Raw genomic sequence first — 17,996 nt, forward strand, 5'->3', positions numbered from 1 at the left:
TCCTTCCATTTATCTACCAGGAAAGCATGAAACTCCTGATCAGAATAGAGCGAGAGAGGAAACCGCCAATGAAAGCCCCCAGGGGTATCTCCAGGAAACTCTAAAATAAGAACAATCATAGCATGATCCGAAACATCATATCCCCCAATCTCCGCCGAGCTCACCTGCGAAAACAGGGAATCCGTGAGCAACCAATAATCAATACGGGACTGCGTTGCATGGGCACTAGATGTGTGAGTGTAATCGCGGTTGCCAGGATGTAACACCCGCCACACATCAATCAAAGACATAGAAGAGGCAAACAAGGGAAGGCCTCTATTCGGGGCATACCTGTCGTGAGGAAGGGGATTAGATTTGTCAATAGTGGGATCAAAAGCTTGATTAAAATCCCCACCCAACACCACTGGAAGGTCCTGGTGAAGAAGTCTGGTAAGGGAACGCATAAAGGACCCATCCCAAGTGTTAGGAGCATATATATTACACAAGAGCAAGTCCTGCCTATTAAGTGTCACTTTAGCTACCAGATAACGCCCCTGCGGGTCAGACCATACCTTATGGGTAGTCAAATGCAGACCCTTACGACATAAAATGACTACCCCCGCCTTCCGGTGCAGACCCGAAGACTCCAAGATCTCACCAACCCACCACCGGCAGAGTTTAGCATGTTCCGCAGAAGAGAGGTGGGTCTCCTGCAAAAATGCTATATCCACCTTTTGTCGATTCAATGCACTAAGAATTTTTTGGCGTTTAACAGGAGATGTGATACCATGGACATTCCAGGAAATAAACTTAATTACCATGAGTAGGAAAAGCTAAGATAAAAAGAAAGATAGCTGAATAGACTACCGGGGGAACCGTCCCAGCCAGCGGCTCCTTCCCAGAGCAAAAAGTCACCCATAGTCCAAAAAAAAACACAAACACAGCCAAACACCAATACCCCGGGTCACACAACCACCTCCAGTCACACCCAAACACACCCTTCCAAACATTCCACACATACAAACCCCCCTCCCCAGCCCAACCCCCAACCACCCAGCAGCCCTCCCCCCCCCCAACAACCTCCCAAACTCCAACCCCCAAATTTTCATGCACAGATCTGGGAGAAACCCAGATACCAATCACGCTGAAAAGCCCTCCCGAGCCCACCCCCCAACTTCCATAGAAACTAAACACAAACCCACGAAGAAGAAGTACTGGAAATTAGCCTAAAGACATATCTCAACAAATAAACAAGAATGCATAATTACTGCGGAGGAACAGGCAGTTATGCGGGGAAACTTTCCCAATATAAGCCGCAAAGAAGACAACATATCAATAAATAAAACAAAATAAATCCCCCTTATGTTGAGAGAAAACAAAACGAGAGCTATGTCAAAAGCAGATGGAGGCACCATGGCAGAAAAGCACGCCATCCCCCACGGAGGAACAGCGCCCTATAATCCAATACACAGGCAAACAAGAACAGCAGGAACAAATCCAAAGGGCTGGAGTCCTCGGACATGGGTCAGGCAGAGAAAATGGCAGCAGCACCCTAATCTCCAGCACCACCGCCCCACCGTCAGTCCATGGCAAAGTCCAAGGCAGCTTGCTAGCAGCAGCAAAACAGCAAGAGAGCCAGCCCAGTACAGTCCAGAAACCAGAAACTAGGAAACAGAGGACGATCAGGGGCTAGGCGCCGCTCCCGCCAGACGTTGCACATAAGCCAAGGCATCAGCCGCAGAGTCAAAAAAGTGAGAGCGACCTTCATGTTGAGCTTTGAGGCGTGCAGGATAGAGAAGCGCGAACTGGATACGCCGCTCATGGAGTTGACGACAAACAGCGGCAAACTCCTTTCTCCGGGCAGCCAATTGAACCGAGAAGTCCTGGAAGCACAAAATCTTCTGATTTTCATAGGTGAGGGGGCCTTTCGCCCGAATAGCCCGCAGGATCTCCACCTTGTGGGCATAATTCAACACCTTGAAGATTACCACCCTCGGACGGGTAGCATCTTGGCGGCGAACTCCCAGACGGTGCGCTCTTTCAATCCGCAGGGGCCCCGCAGTCGAAGGAAGCTGAAGAGACTGCACCAGCCAGGATTCCAAAAAGGAGTGCAGCTGCCCATCCAACACCGACTCGGGAACGCCAACAAGTCGCAAATTGCTGCGCCTGGAGCGATTCTCCAGATCCTCCACCTTAAGTTCCAGCTGGCGAATTTTGGAGTCCGCCACTGTCTGAGCCTCCCTAGACTGCCCGGCCGAGTCCTCCAAATCAGATACCCTTTGTTGAAAAGAGCCAAACTCCGCTCTAATATGGCTCACAGAAGCATCCAAGCCATCCAGTTTGTCGGAGAGCTTTTGAAACTGAGAGGTAAGGGTGTCCTGTATCGCTGCACGCACCTCCGTTATAACATCCGCCACCCACTCAGATCGTGGAGAAGAGGGAGACACGAGGGCAGGCTCCGCCATCTTGGGATCTGCAGCCCGAGGCTTCTCCCGCTCCTTGCGGGTCACTTTTGCAGCCATAGCGCCCCAAACCGAGTGCAAAACGCTGCCGGGACTTCCCCTCCGAAACCGGAAGTCGGGGAGAGCAGACCGCGCCGATAGCAACGCCGGCCGAGATCGAAAAAAACAAGCGGGCCCGGGAGCTCTTCTCGCGCACGTCGGCTCACCGAGACGGCATCACGTGATCTCCCTGGATATTTATATTCTTTAAGCAGTTAATCAAATTTAATGAATCTTGAACTTGATATGTGTGTTCTTCTAAGTTCAGACTAGCCTGAGACCATGGATATTTTTTGATTATGTAGTGTGTCTAAGTCCGATTTGGATATCTTGAGAAATGCGTCCAAAAATCAAGAGGTGAAAAATGTCCATTTTTGAAACTGTTAGACATCTCTCTCTCTCTTTTTTTTAATTACCTATGTAGATGTTTTGGTCCTTAAAATTTAGGGCCACTAAAAAAAAAAAAAAAAGTCCTCCAAGTAAAAATAAACAAACACCCCAAAACAAACAAACTAAAACCCCCCATTAAAAACGAAACTTTTTGGACACAGGCAGGGCCACCATTTGTACTACACTGGCCACACAAACATTACAGCAGAGCAATGGGGCACTTTAGAGGGTGCTGCTGTGAATCTCACATAAAGGGTGCCAGGTGTACATCTCACCAGAAACCCCGTGTAATGTATGGTAAGAGGGGAATGGAATGTGACTCGTTTACCACCTTATTTGGTTGCATATTCAAAGTGGTTTATATATATATATATAGGTACATATTTTGTCACAATAAACAATGCTGAGATTCTATCCAACAACCTCTGGGTGCAGAGGTAGCAGATCTACCACTAGACCACTCGAAAGCTTCCCCAAACCTACTATACCCACCTGTGACAGAAATGTCACAGGTGGGTATAGTACCCTTATGGCTTCAGGTGTCACCTATATGGCAATACAGTAGGGTTTTGGTGGCTTAACACTTTCCACCATGTGTAGTAGAGTGGGATATGGATCTGGGTCCCCCCTCTCTGTGGTTCACTACACCCATGAGGTTACTCCAGACACTTGCTTGCTGCTCTACTAAGATTTTCCATATCTGCAGCTGTCAGAGGCTGGTATGTACTAGTGCTGCCTGATTTCCGATTCACTTTGGGTGAATCAATTCAAATTGATTAAAAAAAAAAAAAAAATCGGCCTCCCCATTCAGTGACTGACCCTCCCCCATCGTCAGGGGTCCTAATAAATACAGATACAATAGAAAAATCATTAAAAAATTCTTTGAAAAGTGAAAAGTAACATGATGGTGTTGTCATGCCATGCTACCAAAGCTTGTGAGCAAGTGACGTGAATGCCAAGGAAGGGAATATGTGAAGTAATATGATAAAGAAAGAAAGACACATGCAAATAAAAATAAATATGCAAAGTGGAAGAAAAAAACAATAATAAGAAAAATAGAAACATGAGACTGTGAAAAAACGTGTGACATATAAATGTGACAGAAATGCAAAAATTAAGAGATAAAGGTACCAGTTTAAAATGAAATGCCCATAGAGGTGGAGTAAAGATTAAAGATAAAAAATAAAAGGAAAAATAAAAAGGAAAAGGAAACACCTACCATGGTAAAAAGGGAGTCTAAAACATACCATAAAAAATTCCTGAAGATAACAACTATCTTGAAAAACATAAAAATACAACATAAACATATGACCTTAAAACAATGATAAAACCAATGATAGACCATATATAATATTGGCATATGACATACAGGTTAAAAAAGGAACCTAACCAACAGATCAATAAATAAGTTGAAATTAAACAAACCATAAAATATTGTAAATAGTTGCTAATGATATAACATTAGTCAAGATCACATTAGAGGATACATATGCAATACCACATTATAAAGAACAACATAAAAGTAAGTGCTATGGAATGCAACAAAAATGAGCTACAAAGCCATAAGCAAAAGACTTAACTGAGGAACTATACTGGACTATGTCACAAACTAGATCTTGTTTGTAAGGGGCTTATGAGTGGAAAAAGGTACAACCATAAAAGTTAAAAATCATATGAACTTGCAAAATGGGTATAAAACACCCATAGAGATCTAAACCAAAAATTATGAACGCGAAAAGGTGTAATAATGCAGCTTTAAACATCTTATTAAACAAAATATGTGGCACACTGAATGAAATATATAAAACGTACTTGATGCTTGACCATAAATAAAAGATACAATAAACTAGCGTTAAAAGTATGCGTTAAACCGCCAGCCTAGAAAAATAAAAGGTTTAAAAGAACTTACCAAAATGCCTGTATGTTGTGTACAAGATCTAGTTTGATCTGTTGGTTAGGTTCCTTTTTTAATCTGTATGTCATATGCCAATATTATATATGGTCTATCATTTGTTTTATCATTGTTTTAAGGTCATATGTTTATGTTGTATTTTTATGTTTTTCAAGATAGTTGTTATCTTCAGGAATTTTTTATGGTATGTTTTAGACTCCCTTTTTACCATGGTAGGTGTTTCCTTTTCCTTTTTATTTTTCCTTTTATTTTTTATCTTTAATCTTTACTCCACCTCTATGGGCGTTTCATTTTAGACTGGTACCTTTATCTCTTAATTTCTGCATTTCTGTCACATTTTTATGTCACACGTTTTTTCACAGTCTAATGTTTCTATTTTTCTTATTATTGGGTTTTTCTTCCACTCTGCAGTTTTTGTTTGCTTCTCTTGGTCGGTTTTTTCTGCAGATTAGATTGGACTTTTTCCTTGTTTTATTGGAGACTCCTTATGCAATTCCTGCTATTCCAAACAAGTTGGACTCCAGGTATAAAACTCTACATTGCAAAGGATTTCAGAATTCGCAGTTGTCTCATCAGTCCCTGCTAGAGAGCTGCACGGAAACGGGGGACGACGGGAATCCCGCGGGACCAGCGGGCATCCCGCGGGTTCCCCCTTCGGGTCATGGGGATCCCGTGGGGATGCCCCCTAGGGTCGCAGGAATCCCGTGGGGACACCCCCTAGGGTCGCGGGGATCCCGTGGGGACGCCTCCGAGGGTCGCGGGGTTCCTGCGGGGCTGGATGTACTCAGTCGCGCGGCTCTTCTTCTCCCTACCTGCTCTGCTTGCAGCACAGAGCCGAACGGAAGTTTTCCCGACATCAGCGCTGACGTCGGAGGGGAGGGAGGGCTTAAACAAAGCCCTCCCTCCCTCCGACGTCAGCGCTGACGTCGTGAAGACTTCCGTTCGGCTCTGTGCTGCAGGCAGGGCAGGTAAGGAGAAGGAGAGTAGCTTCGCGGTTCGAGTGGCTACCAAGGGAGGGGGGCGGTCTGCCCCCGTTGCAGCACAGCCGGCCAGGTCCCCTTACTTTTGTGGCACTTCCCCGACCGACCGACCGACAACAGCCCCGGTCCGACAATCCTCCCTGCCCTGTAGCCGCGAATCTAAATTACCTTCTTACAGCAGCTGTAAGAAGGTAATTTAGATTCGCGGTTAAGGGCAGGGAGGTTTGTTGGACCGGGGCTGTTGTCGGTCGGTCGGTCGGTCGGGGAAGCGCCACAAAAGTAAGGGGACCTGGCCGGCTGTGCTGCACCCGGGGCGGTAGAGAAGGAGGGGGGAGAATGACGCTGAAAGCACTGAAGACAAAGGGGTGGAGAAGGACGCTGAAAGGCCATGGGGAAGATGGGCAGGGGGGGGAAGGACTCTGAAAGCACTTGTGGAAGACAGAGGAGGGAGAAGGACGCTGAAAGCACATGGGGAAGACAAAGGGGTGGAGAAGGACGCTGAAAGGACATGGGGAAGACGGGGGGTGGAGAAGGACGCTGAAAGGCCATGGGGAAGACAGAGGGAGAAGGACGCTGAAAGGACATGGGGAAGCAGAGGGGGGAGAAGGACACTGAAAGCACATGTGGAAGACAGAGGGGGGAGAAGGACGCTGACAGGACATGGGGAAGATGGGGGGGGGGGAGAAGGACGCTGAAAGGAAATGGGGAAAAGAGAGTAGGGAGAAGACGCTGGCAGGGAAGAAGACAGATGCCAGACTATGGGGGAAGCGGAGAGAAGAAGATGGATGCCAGACCAATTTGGAAGGGGGAAGAAAGGGAGAGGCACAGTAAAAGAGCAAATGGAAGAAGCAGAAGGAAGAGAGACAGTGGATGGAAAGAATTGAATGAGAACATGAGGAAAGCAGAAACCAGGCAACAAAGGTAGGAAAATAATTCTATTTCTTTTTTTTTTTTTTTTTTTTTGCTTCAGGATAAAGTAGTATATTAGTTGTGTTGATAAAAATTTATAAACATTAGAGGCTCTGGTAGAAACCCATTTACAAAGAATGTATTCTTCCCAATTAATATTTTCAAATTAATAAAGTCTTTTTGCTTATTTGTAAATGGGTTTCTACCAGAGCCTTTAATTCAGTAGCATAATTAAATGAAATAACTATTTCTGAAGTTTATAGGGACGGGCGGGGACGGAAGGGATTCCTCACGGGGACGGGTGGGGACGGAGGGGATTCCTTGCGGGGACGGGTGGGGACAGAGGGATTCCTCACGGGGACAGGTGGGGACGGGTGGGATTCCTCACGGGGACGGGTGGAACTTTGGCGGGGACGGGTGGGATTTCTGTCCCCGCACAACTTTCTAGTCCCTGCTTGTGGAGTCCTTCTTGAAAAGATCCCATACTTCCAGAGTTTATGCTACCGTTCCTCCTGGAAGGGAAGGGAAAACCATGGACAAGTTTGGATGTCGCCTTTACCAAAATGCCATGATGTCCTCCAAAGTCTTCAATTATAATTTTAATTTTGTAATTTATTTCAAGTTCCTCATTGATCTTCTTCCTAAATTTCTCAGCTATTTAGATACACAAAAACACTTCGAATTTCAAGAAGTCATAGCTACTCTGTCACAACTCAGATTTCATCTTCTCCAGTCTTCTTATGATGCCTTTGAGTTGTCTGCCAGGGCGACTGCTTGCTCTGTAGCCATGCATCGCCTAGCCTGGCTTCGCACCATTGATATGGACCCTAATCTTCAGGACCGCTTGGCTAATATCCCTTGCGCAGGCAAAGATCTCTTCAATGAATCTATCGAGGCAGCCACCAAGAAATTGTCTGAACATGAAAAATCCTTTGCTCCTATTGTCAGACCAAAGCCTAAGCCAGCTCCTGCCAAGCCTGCATGCCCTCCTCCAATTTTCCAGAGGCTTTTTGCTCTGAGAGCAGCTCCTTACACTTGCCCACCTCCCAAGAAACAGCAGAATCAGAAGCAACTGAAATCTCAACCTTCTACTGCACCTAAGGCTGCGTAGCCTTTTTGACTGTTTAAAACAGAGCATAACCTCCACCGTTCTGTCTCTGTCCTCTCTTCCCCCCATTGGAGTTCGTCTCCATCATTTTTATGTTGAATCAATTTTTATTATCAAAAAACAGAAAACAAACCAACAAGCAAGAACCACAGCAACAAAGGAGAACAATCATATACATAATATCGGATTCAACACCCCACCCACACCACCCCCTCCCCAAACCCCCTAATCTGAAGCACAGAAGAACCCTGGTGCAGTAGGCTTGGACTCAGATAACCCACTGCCAAAGATAAAGAGTGAACTCCAACACTGAGAAGAGAGAAAAAAAAAAGAGAAGAAAGAGAAAAAGAGAAGAGAGGGAAGAGAAAAGAAAAAGTATGCCTGGTGCCCTCTCAAGGATGAAAACAAGCCCGGGTCTCAGAGAGAATTACAATGAATTCAGAATGTCACTTCGAGCCCGCGGTGATAATGAAAAAAGGTAAGAATCCCAGATCCGAAGAAACTGGCGCTTTCTTCGCAAGCTAAAAGACGCATCCTTCCGCTCCAGCAGCAGCAGAGCATGCAAACGATTCCTCCAAGCCCAGAAGGAGGGCAAAGTATCACCAATCCAAACAGATAGAATTACCTTCTTCCCCAAGACACCCACCCTTCTCATAAACTGCCGCTGACCTGAATCAGATAAACAAAAGGCCTCATACTTGTCCAGCAGGAGACCAGCTGCCGAAAAGGAAAGCTTATTACCGAAAATACGCTCCACATAAGATAAAACCTGCCTCCAAAAAAGTTTAATTTTCACACAGGACCAAAAGGCATGGATAAACGAATGGGATTGCTGGAGGCACTTGGGACACAATGGAGAATCCGTATAACCGGAATAATATAACTGACTTTTCGTAAAGTAGCCCCGATGAAGTACCCTAAATTGACACTCCCGGAGATCTGCATTAACAGACACTCCCGGAATTCTGGAAATCAAAGAAGGGAGATCCAAAGCGTCCCGAGCTATCCCCAAATCTTGACACCAACGAGCATGTAGTACAGCACGATCAGTCGGTCCCAACCAACGCTGGAGATCTTTATAAAGACCTGAAACCGTAAACCCAGTCTCCAAATATGGATCCAGCAGTGCCGCAAATCTGTCCTCAATAGGGAACGCCAAAGCGGCTCGGGGGAGAGATCGAATATAATGATGAAGTTGCCGAAACGCAAGAAAATCACCCAAAGAAAAAACTCCAGACCGAATCGTCTCCATCATTTTTATCATCGATGGGAGATAATTACATCCGACCCCTGGGTGCTGTCAATCCCTTTTTAGGGAAAATATTTTTGTAACTTTAAGTCCTCATGTTCATTCCATATGTGTCATAGTTTGTCAATATTGTTTTGTGTGTCCTATTCCTTTTAGTTAAAGTAATATTATAATACTGTTATTTACCCCTTTAGTGTTAAATAATATATAATTTAACGATGTTTGTTATATTTTGTTAATCGCTTAGTTTGTAATAAGCGATACATCAAATAAAGTTAAACTTGAAACTTGAATCAGGGAATGATACTCTCTTCATTTCACTCAGGTTCCACCAGAGCTTCCTCCAAGAGAGTATCCTTCCACTCCATCCCAGACCACCCTTCTTCTTCAGGAAGCTCAAGCTCTGCTTCATCTCCGTGACATCGAATCAGTTCCTTTGGAACAGCAGAGCAAGGGGTTTTACTCCTGTTACTTCCTTGTTCCGAAGAAGACGGTTGTAAACTGAAAAAACACCATGAACATCTTCTCTCGCACCAAGCAGCATCATGGGGTAAAGACCTATAACAATTGCTTTCGCCCACTACTTATGAGGAATTTAGGAAACGTCTGAAAACACACCCGTTCCTAAAGTATCTAGACAACTGATCCTCTCTTCTCTCTCCCCTCTATAGCAATTAACTTGTTTTATTGATCACTCTCTCCTCAAAAATGGATTTCCTGTCCTATTAACCCTCTTTCTTCCTCCCCTCTTAAAGTCAATCAATTTGTACCTTTGCTTAATCTTTGTAAACCACATAGAACTTCACGGTATTGTGGTATATAAGCTGTTATTATTATTATTATCTGTGACCCATTCTGGATCTCATGGCTCTCAACACATTTTTAGTAGTCAAAGAAAAATTTTGTATGTTGTCCCTGGCGTCCCTTTATCCTTTTCTAGATCAGAATGATTGGTTACGCTCTCTGGATCTCAAGGAGGCTTATACTCATATTCCCATTCATCCTGCCTCCCGTCAATATCTCAGATTTTGGGTGGGGAATCTGCATTATCAATACAGAGTACTGCCCTTTGGCCTGGCTTCATTTCCCAGAGTGTTCACCAAGTGCCTGGTAGTGGTAGCAGCGGCTCTATGGAACCATGGTCTTCAGGTATTTCCCTACCTAGACGACTGGCTCATCAAGGATTCTACATCTCAAGGGGTTATTGTAGCGACCCAACGGACTACATGGTTCCTACAAAGTTTGGGATTCGAAATCAACTTTCCCAAATCCCAACTTCAGCCCTCTCAGAATCTACAATTCATCGGAGCTGTTCTGGACACTATCCAACTCAGAGCATTCCTTCCACAACAACGTCTGGATGCTCTCCTTCAACTCTGTCATGCAGTGTCTTCCCGCTCTTCAATCTCAGCGAGACACATGATGGTACTACTAGATCACATGGCCTCCACAGTACACATGACTCCTTTTGCCAGACTTCACCTCAGAATTCCTCAGTGGACCCTGGCATCTCAGTGGACACAGGCTTGTGATCCACTTTCTCGACACATTGAAGTCACTCCTTCCTTGAGACAGTCTCTCTGCTGGTGGATGCTCTCTTCCAATCTCTCCAGAGGTTTACTGTTTCAAACGTCCCCCCATCAGAAGATCCTGACAACAGATTCCTCGACCTACACTTGGGGCGCTAATCTCGATGGTCTCCATACTCAAGGCCACTGGACCAGTACGGATCATCAGTGTAACATCAATCTGTTGGAACTCAGAGCGATCTTCAACGCTCTCAAAGCTTTTCAATATTTTCTTCACTACCAGGTAGTCCTCATTCGGACGGACAACCAAGTCACCATGTACTATGTCAACAAACAGGGAGGTATGGGATCTTCATCCCTGTGTCAAGAAGCTCTGAAGGTTTGGGACTGGGCAATCTGCCATAATGCCTTCCTCAAAGCTGTCTACATTCAAGGGGCGAAAAATTGCTTAGCGGACAATTTGAGTCGTCTTTTGCAATCTCACAAATGGACACTCCATTCCTCGCCTCTTCATCACATTTTTTCACAGTGGGGAACACCTCAGATAGATCTCTTTGCAGCTCCCAACAACCACAAACTGCCTCAGTTCTGCTCCAGGATATATTCTCCTCATCGCCTCAAGGCAGATGCTTTCCTCCTGGAATGGACGAATCTCTTCCTGTATGCATTCCCTCCATTCCCTCTCATTCTAAAGACTCTTGTCAAGTTGAAGAACGATTATGCCACCATGATTCTCATTGCTCCTCGGTGGCCGAGACAACCTTGGTACTCCCTTCTACTTCAACTCAGCAGAAGGGAACTATATCTTCTACCAGTTTTTCTATCTCTGCTTACCCAGAGTCAGGGATCTCTGCTTCATCCCAACCTGCAGTCTCTACACCTGACAGCTTGGTACCTCTCAACATAACTCCTCTTCAGTTTTCTCAACCTGTAAGAGACATTTTAGAGGCTTCTAGGAAGTCTACCACTAGACAATGCTACCACCAAAAATGGACTAGATTTTCTGCGTGGTGCATATTAGAGAATGACACGGTGGCGGTTTACCCGCGGCCGCCGCGGGTCACCCGCCGAAAACGGGGAAGAAAACTAGCAGTCGCTGCGGCGACGGGGACAAGGCCATTCACCGCCCGCGGGGCGGTGAATGGTCTTGTCTCTGCAGTGAGGTATCAAGGATCGCACGGTCCCCGCAGCCACCGCCCGCCCGCCCGCCCGTAGCATTTAGCCAGCTCCCTCCCTCCACCTCACCTTAAATTTCGAGTTTTCCGGCTTCCTTTTTTCCGAGCCGCACGTGTTCAAAAATCCGTGCATGCGCGGCTGCACGAGTCAATCAATCTTCTCCTCTGACGCAACCGGAAACAGGAAGTTGCAGGAGAGGAGAAGTTTGATTGACTCGCGCAGCCGCGCGTGCACGGATTTTTGAACACATGTGGCTCGGAAAAAAGGAAGCCGGAAAACTCGAAATTTAAGGTGAGGTGGAGGGAGGGAGCTGGCTAAATGCACAGCTTTTTGAACGTGTGCGGCTAGGGAAAAAGGAAGCCGGCAAACTCGGAACGAATATAAGGTGAGGTGGAGGGAGGGTGGGGGCTGCTGGACCATTCTTCATTACTTTGCCATACTAATTCCATTCTATGTTAGGTGCCACGGACTCAGATTCGAGTCCTAGCGATGATGAGTTAAAGATCCCAAAAGAAGCCAACTTCTAAATCCAGTGGTTAGAGCTACACTACACTCCTTGTGACCCTGGGCAAGTCACTTAATCCCTATTGCTTCTGACACAATGGGCAGTTTCAAAGACCAAGACTGGCCAGTGTCAAAGACAGGATGCTGAGCTTGATAGACCCTTAGTCTCTACTGTTTTTAGTGATCAACAAAGTTCTATGTTTCTATAATCACCCTAATTCTGTTATCATTGGACTAGATATTCAAAATGATTTAAATGGCCAGGACAGGCTCCTGGCTGTTCAAATCATCTGTCCAGGGCTAACCAGGCATTTTCAATCTTCATGTTCAGCCCAAATGGTGTCACACAATTCAGCAAAAATACCCAATGTTGTTCCTCATAATTTAAATATTGCTCATAGAAGGAACAACATTGGGTATTTTTGCAAATGGAAGTTGGAGGGTTAATTCCCTTGAAACAGCCAATTGAGTGAAACATGAATTCATGCTGGGACACAAGATAGGTTGAATTTGTTTTGAATTTAAAAAGAAAAATGATCAATGAAGAATACTATAATGGCAAGAAAATATAATGATAAAACAGCAACTAATTTTGCCTATTTTTATATATTAAAAAAGTACTACATAAGGTGAATGTCCATATTGCTGTCTGTTGTTCTGCTGAGCACTGGCATTGAAACAGCAAAATGCATTTATTGCATACTTGTCCTCTGTCGGAAACATTATGGTGGTATATTAGTTGTGTTAATAAAAATTTATAAACAAAGCCCTGCCAGCTGAACATCTCTTTCTCTAGTTCAGCAGCAGGAACTTTGATTTATAAGAATGGAATACGCTAAATATTAGAGTACTAAGGCTTATATGGATGCTGCGGGGACGGTGACGGGGCGGTGAATGGGATGGCAGTGGCGGTGACGGGGCGGTGAAAGGGATGGCAGTGACGGTGACGGGGCGGTGAATGGAATGGCGGTGACGGGGCGGTGCAGAGGATGGTGGGCCGGGGACGGGGCGGTGACGGGGACAGATTTTTTCCCCGTGTCATTCTCTAGTGCATATCTTGTGATAAGGAGTCTCAACATTCCTCCTTATCTTCTGTGTTAGATTATCTCTTGCACTTATCCACCTCTGGCCTCAAGTCTACATCGATCCGAGTCCATCTCAGTGCAATTGCTGCTTTCCAGCAGCCTATTGAAGGGAAACCCCTCTCTGCTCATCCGGTGATTTCCAGATTCATGAAAGGACTTTTCAATGTCAAACCTCCTCCAGTGGTTTGGGATCTCAATGTTGTTCTTACTCAATTGATGAAGCCTCTATTTGAACCAATGTCTATGGCTCATCTGAAGTACCTCACTTGGAAAGTGGTGTTTCTCATCGCCCTCACATCTGCTCAAAGAGTCAGTGAGCTTCAAGCTGTAGTTGCTGATCTACCTTTCACTGTGTTCCATCATGACAAGGTGGTCCTTCGTACGCATCCTAAATTCCTACCTAAAGTGGTTTTAGAATTTCATCTCAACCAATCCATTGTTCTTCCAGTGTTTTTTCCAAAACCTCATTCTCACCCTGGAGAATCAGCTCTTCAAACTCTGGACTGCAAGCGTGCTTTGGCCTTCTACTTGGAATGCACCAAACCACACAGAATTGCTCCTCAATTTTTTGTCTCCTTCGATCCAAACAAATTGGGACATCCAATCTCTAAGCGTACCATCTCCAACTGGATGGCTGCTTGTATCTCTTTCTGCTATGCCCAGGCTGGACTACAACTACAGAGTCAAGTCACAGCCCATAAAGTCAGAGCAATGGCAGCTTCAGTAGCTTTCCTCAGTTCTACACCTATTGAGGAAATTTGCAAAGCTGCTACTTGGTCCTCGGTTCATACTTTCACTTCTCACTATTGTCTGGATGTTTTCTCCAGATGGAATGGCCATTTTGGCCAGAGAATATTACAAAATTTATTCTCCTAAGTTGCCAACGCTCCCACCATCCCATTCTGGTTAGCTTGGAGGTCACTCATATGTGAGAATAGGCTGCCTACTTGTCCTGGGATAAAGCACAGTTACTTACCGTAACAGTTGTTATCCAGGGACAGCAGGCAGCAATTCTCACAACCCACCCACCTCCCCTGGTTGGCTTTCTCTGCTAGCTATCTGAACTGAGGAGACTCGCCCTGTGCTTGGCGGGAAGGCATTCAGGCATGCACGGTGCGGCTGACTCAAAACTACTAAGTTTCTACAAGCAAGTCTGCTTGCGAGGCTTCGGCATCTGGGCTCCGTCGATGACGTCATCCATACGTGAGAATAGCTGCCTGCTGTCCCTGGATAACAACTGTTACGGTAAGTAACTGTGGTTTATCGCTGCAAGGTGTCCAAGCACTAAGTATACCCCAAGCCTGCCTATAACACGCCTCCAACATGCACTCTTGAACTTTGGATATACTGCAGACAAAGTCTAGCAAGATGTCTAGGAAGTAAGTTTTGAAAATTGGTATTTGGATGTTTTGTCAATTAAAACGTCCAAGTGCCAGTTTTATGCCATTTTTTTGGACATAGCCCCAAAGGTTGTTTTGTTTGGTTGCGTTTTTTCGAACGCAGCCTTTTTGGTATTATCACAGTAAGTGGATTCATCACCATTCTTCAGCACATATTAGTTTAATATATATGTTTGAGGTGAATTTAATGATTTGAACAAGTGACGGACAAGTAGAGCCGTTAATAGCTCACATTTGTCATTTTGAGTATTGACACTGTCACAGGTAAACAACAGCACCTTTGTAATGCTGTAATTATCCATATTCTAAAAAATGTTAGCATTTAAAAACTTGATTATTTTTAATTAGAATTAAATAATATAAAGAATAGTTCTCTGGATTTGATAAACATTTTACAGCGAGTGTTTCTTGTATCAGAAAATCATAGGACAGAATAATCCGTGCAGAGCAGCAGTTACAATCCTAGACTTAAGAGGTGAAAATCTGCATGGATTTATACTAATCACCTTGCTAGACCTCCCTCTGGTCTTTATTTGCTGTCACTTACTATGTTACTATGCTGACATGTGGCATGTTTTTAATAGAAAATAACTCTCTCTCTCATCCAGATTATTGAAATAAAAGTTAATTCTCATGAATGACCCTCAGGTGGCAGCATTGCTCCAGTTTTTCGATTGCTGGACTAAGAATCAAGAAAAATCTTCCAGACAGTGTTGCCAGTTTGGCGGTTTTCCCGCACAATTGGGTGACTTTTTAAAGCTCTCGGTGGGAAATAAAAGGCTTTGGCGGGTGGCAGTTTTTGGGTGAATTTTTGTCAAATGAGCTATTTTGGGCAGGACAATGACAGACATCCGAGTCCTTCCATATTGCTGATTGTTTTTTTTAAATTGGTTCAGTTGCCAATCACAAACAACCTTAGAACTCTGATTGGTACATTGTGCCCTAGGCTGAACCAATGAAATTCCAGTGTCACAGTGGGAACAGCCATGGCTGCTGATTGGTCAGGAGCTGGAGCGGGCTGGGTGATGCCTTCTTGGGGATGGTGGAAGCGGCAGGAGTAGGTGGTGGATGCCCTGAGGAAGAGGAGGAGGAACGGCAGCAGTGGTGCTGGTCATGGACCTGTCGCCCCTCTCCCCCTGCTCAGCGGCGGCATGTCCCAGGCAGCTATGGAGTTCTGGTCTCTGGCCCGAGTATGGAGCTGCTGAGAGAGGTGCACTGGGGCGCGGCCTCCTTCCCCCTGGACGTGCTTGTTAGCAGTTACCGACTTCCCCAGGTTAGGCAGTGGTGAATCAGTCTGGGGGCAGTTAGGGGGGGGGGACTCTGGTGCAGAATTGGCACTTAGCATGTGTAGGGATGGAGGGGGTGAAAAAAGGCTCCAATAGGGAAATATCGAGGTGTTGGGGGTATGACAGTGGCGGGCTCGTTTTCTCTTTCTCTCTCCTGCCAGCTCTAGGAGGTATTGGGGATATGCTTTTTAGGCATCACTAGAGTTAGCAGAAGGGGACGTCTGGGCTCCTTGGCTCCCATATATTTAGAGAACTAAAAATATATGTGTTTGCGGTGCAGGAAAGCCTATTACAATAGTTTGTTTTCATCAGGTTTGTTTTCATCAAGTTTGTTTTCATCAGGATCCCAGAGACACAAGGTAACCTGATTTACTAGTGTCACAGAGCTGGTGAAAAAGAAGTCTCTAGTACTTTTTCCTAAAGAATCTATTGCTCTGACATCAAGTTTCAAGTTTATTAAAAAAAAAATAATTTTATACCGCTTAATCAAATTTCTAGGCGGTGTACAGTAATAAAAAAAATATCTTAAAAGAAACAAAACAAGTTGGAGTTAAAATACTATACAGAACTGGGTTAGGTTAGTAGACATATACAAACTGCACACAATTAGGAAAGAAGGGTAGAACTACAATCTTTGAGAAAAAGCACACTTACGGGTAAAACAATAGGTGAGGGTAGAAGCTGTTATTGTTTTAGTCCTTAAAAGGACAGTTTTTATCCAAAAGCATCCACTTCCCTTTATGAATTGTACAAATGATTTGGATGGTTGTTCTTAAGGTTAATGATTAGGTTTGGTAACTGATCAGGTAATAGTTTGAGGGTCTAAAGCTGAGTTAAAATGTTTTAAATTTCGGGGCATTAGTAATGGTTCTCTTTTACTGTTCCCTATTGCCTTCATGAATGGTTTTGTAGAAAGCTGGTCAGATTTGGCTGAATGCAACCAAACAAGTGTTTTAACCTTGTGTATGTGGGTGTAAAGAGGTCCTTTATCAGTTGTTCAGTTCCTTGTTTTTAAAGATTATGTACAAATTCTGTACAACCTAGCCAACAGATTAACCGTTCCCCTTAACTGTATCTATGGCATTCAGTCTGTCTTGGCTGTTTAAATTGTAAGCTCTTTTCTGCAGGGTTGTTTTATTAAATTATTAAAAGTTTCAAGTTTATTAAAATTTGATAAATCGCTTAATCTTAATACAAAGCGATATCTTCTTTGTGACTCTGTACATCGCTGTGTACATCTGGTAGCACTATAGAAATAACAGTAGTAGTAGGGGGGAGCAAACAGAGCAGGGGGCCCCCTGACTGACTGAGGTCAGCTTCCCTCCCTTCCATTCCCTCACTGCCCTCTTGCCCACCGTCCATAAGTGAACTGAACCCAGGCCGCAGGGCTCTAACACTGTGCGCGCCGGCTTCCCTTCTCCCTCCCCCTCATGATGTAACTTCCTGTTTCATAGGAGAAGGGAAGCCGACGCGCGCAGTGTTAGAGCGAACTAAACCCAAGCGGGGGGGGGGGGTGCTCTAACACTGCCCGCACCGGCTTCCCTTCTCCTCCGACACAGGAATGACGTAACTTCCTGTTTTGGAGGAAAAGGGAAGCAGGCATGCGCAGTGTTAGAGCCCCATTGCCTGGGTTCAGTTCACTTATGGACGGTGGGCAAGAGGGCAGTGAGGGAATGGAAGGGAGGGAAGCTGACCTCACCTCACGAGGCTCCTCTTCTCCACATTCGCTGCCTTTGCTGTTTTCATTCACCGTGCGAATGCCTTTTTTCAGCTCAGTGGAGTTTTTATGACCAATGATGTGCCTCCTGCCCTCAAATCGAAAGACTTTAAAGGCAGTTCAAGTCCTTAGGAGACCTGAATTTGGGTATTCTGAGAGACACAGAGATCTTTTCTCTGCTTAAAATGCTGCCCTGCATCAATATTGTTTAATAGTTTTGAATGCTATTGATGGAGAAATATCAGTGTATAACTACACATTTGTATTTGTT

The sequence above is a fragment of the Geotrypetes seraphini genome, chromosome 3 (assembly GCF_902459505.1).
Source record: "Geotrypetes seraphini chromosome 3, aGeoSer1.1, whole genome shotgun sequence".
Classification (NCBI taxonomy): domain Eukaryota; kingdom Metazoa; phylum Chordata; class Amphibia; order Gymnophiona; family Dermophiidae; genus Geotrypetes; species Geotrypetes seraphini.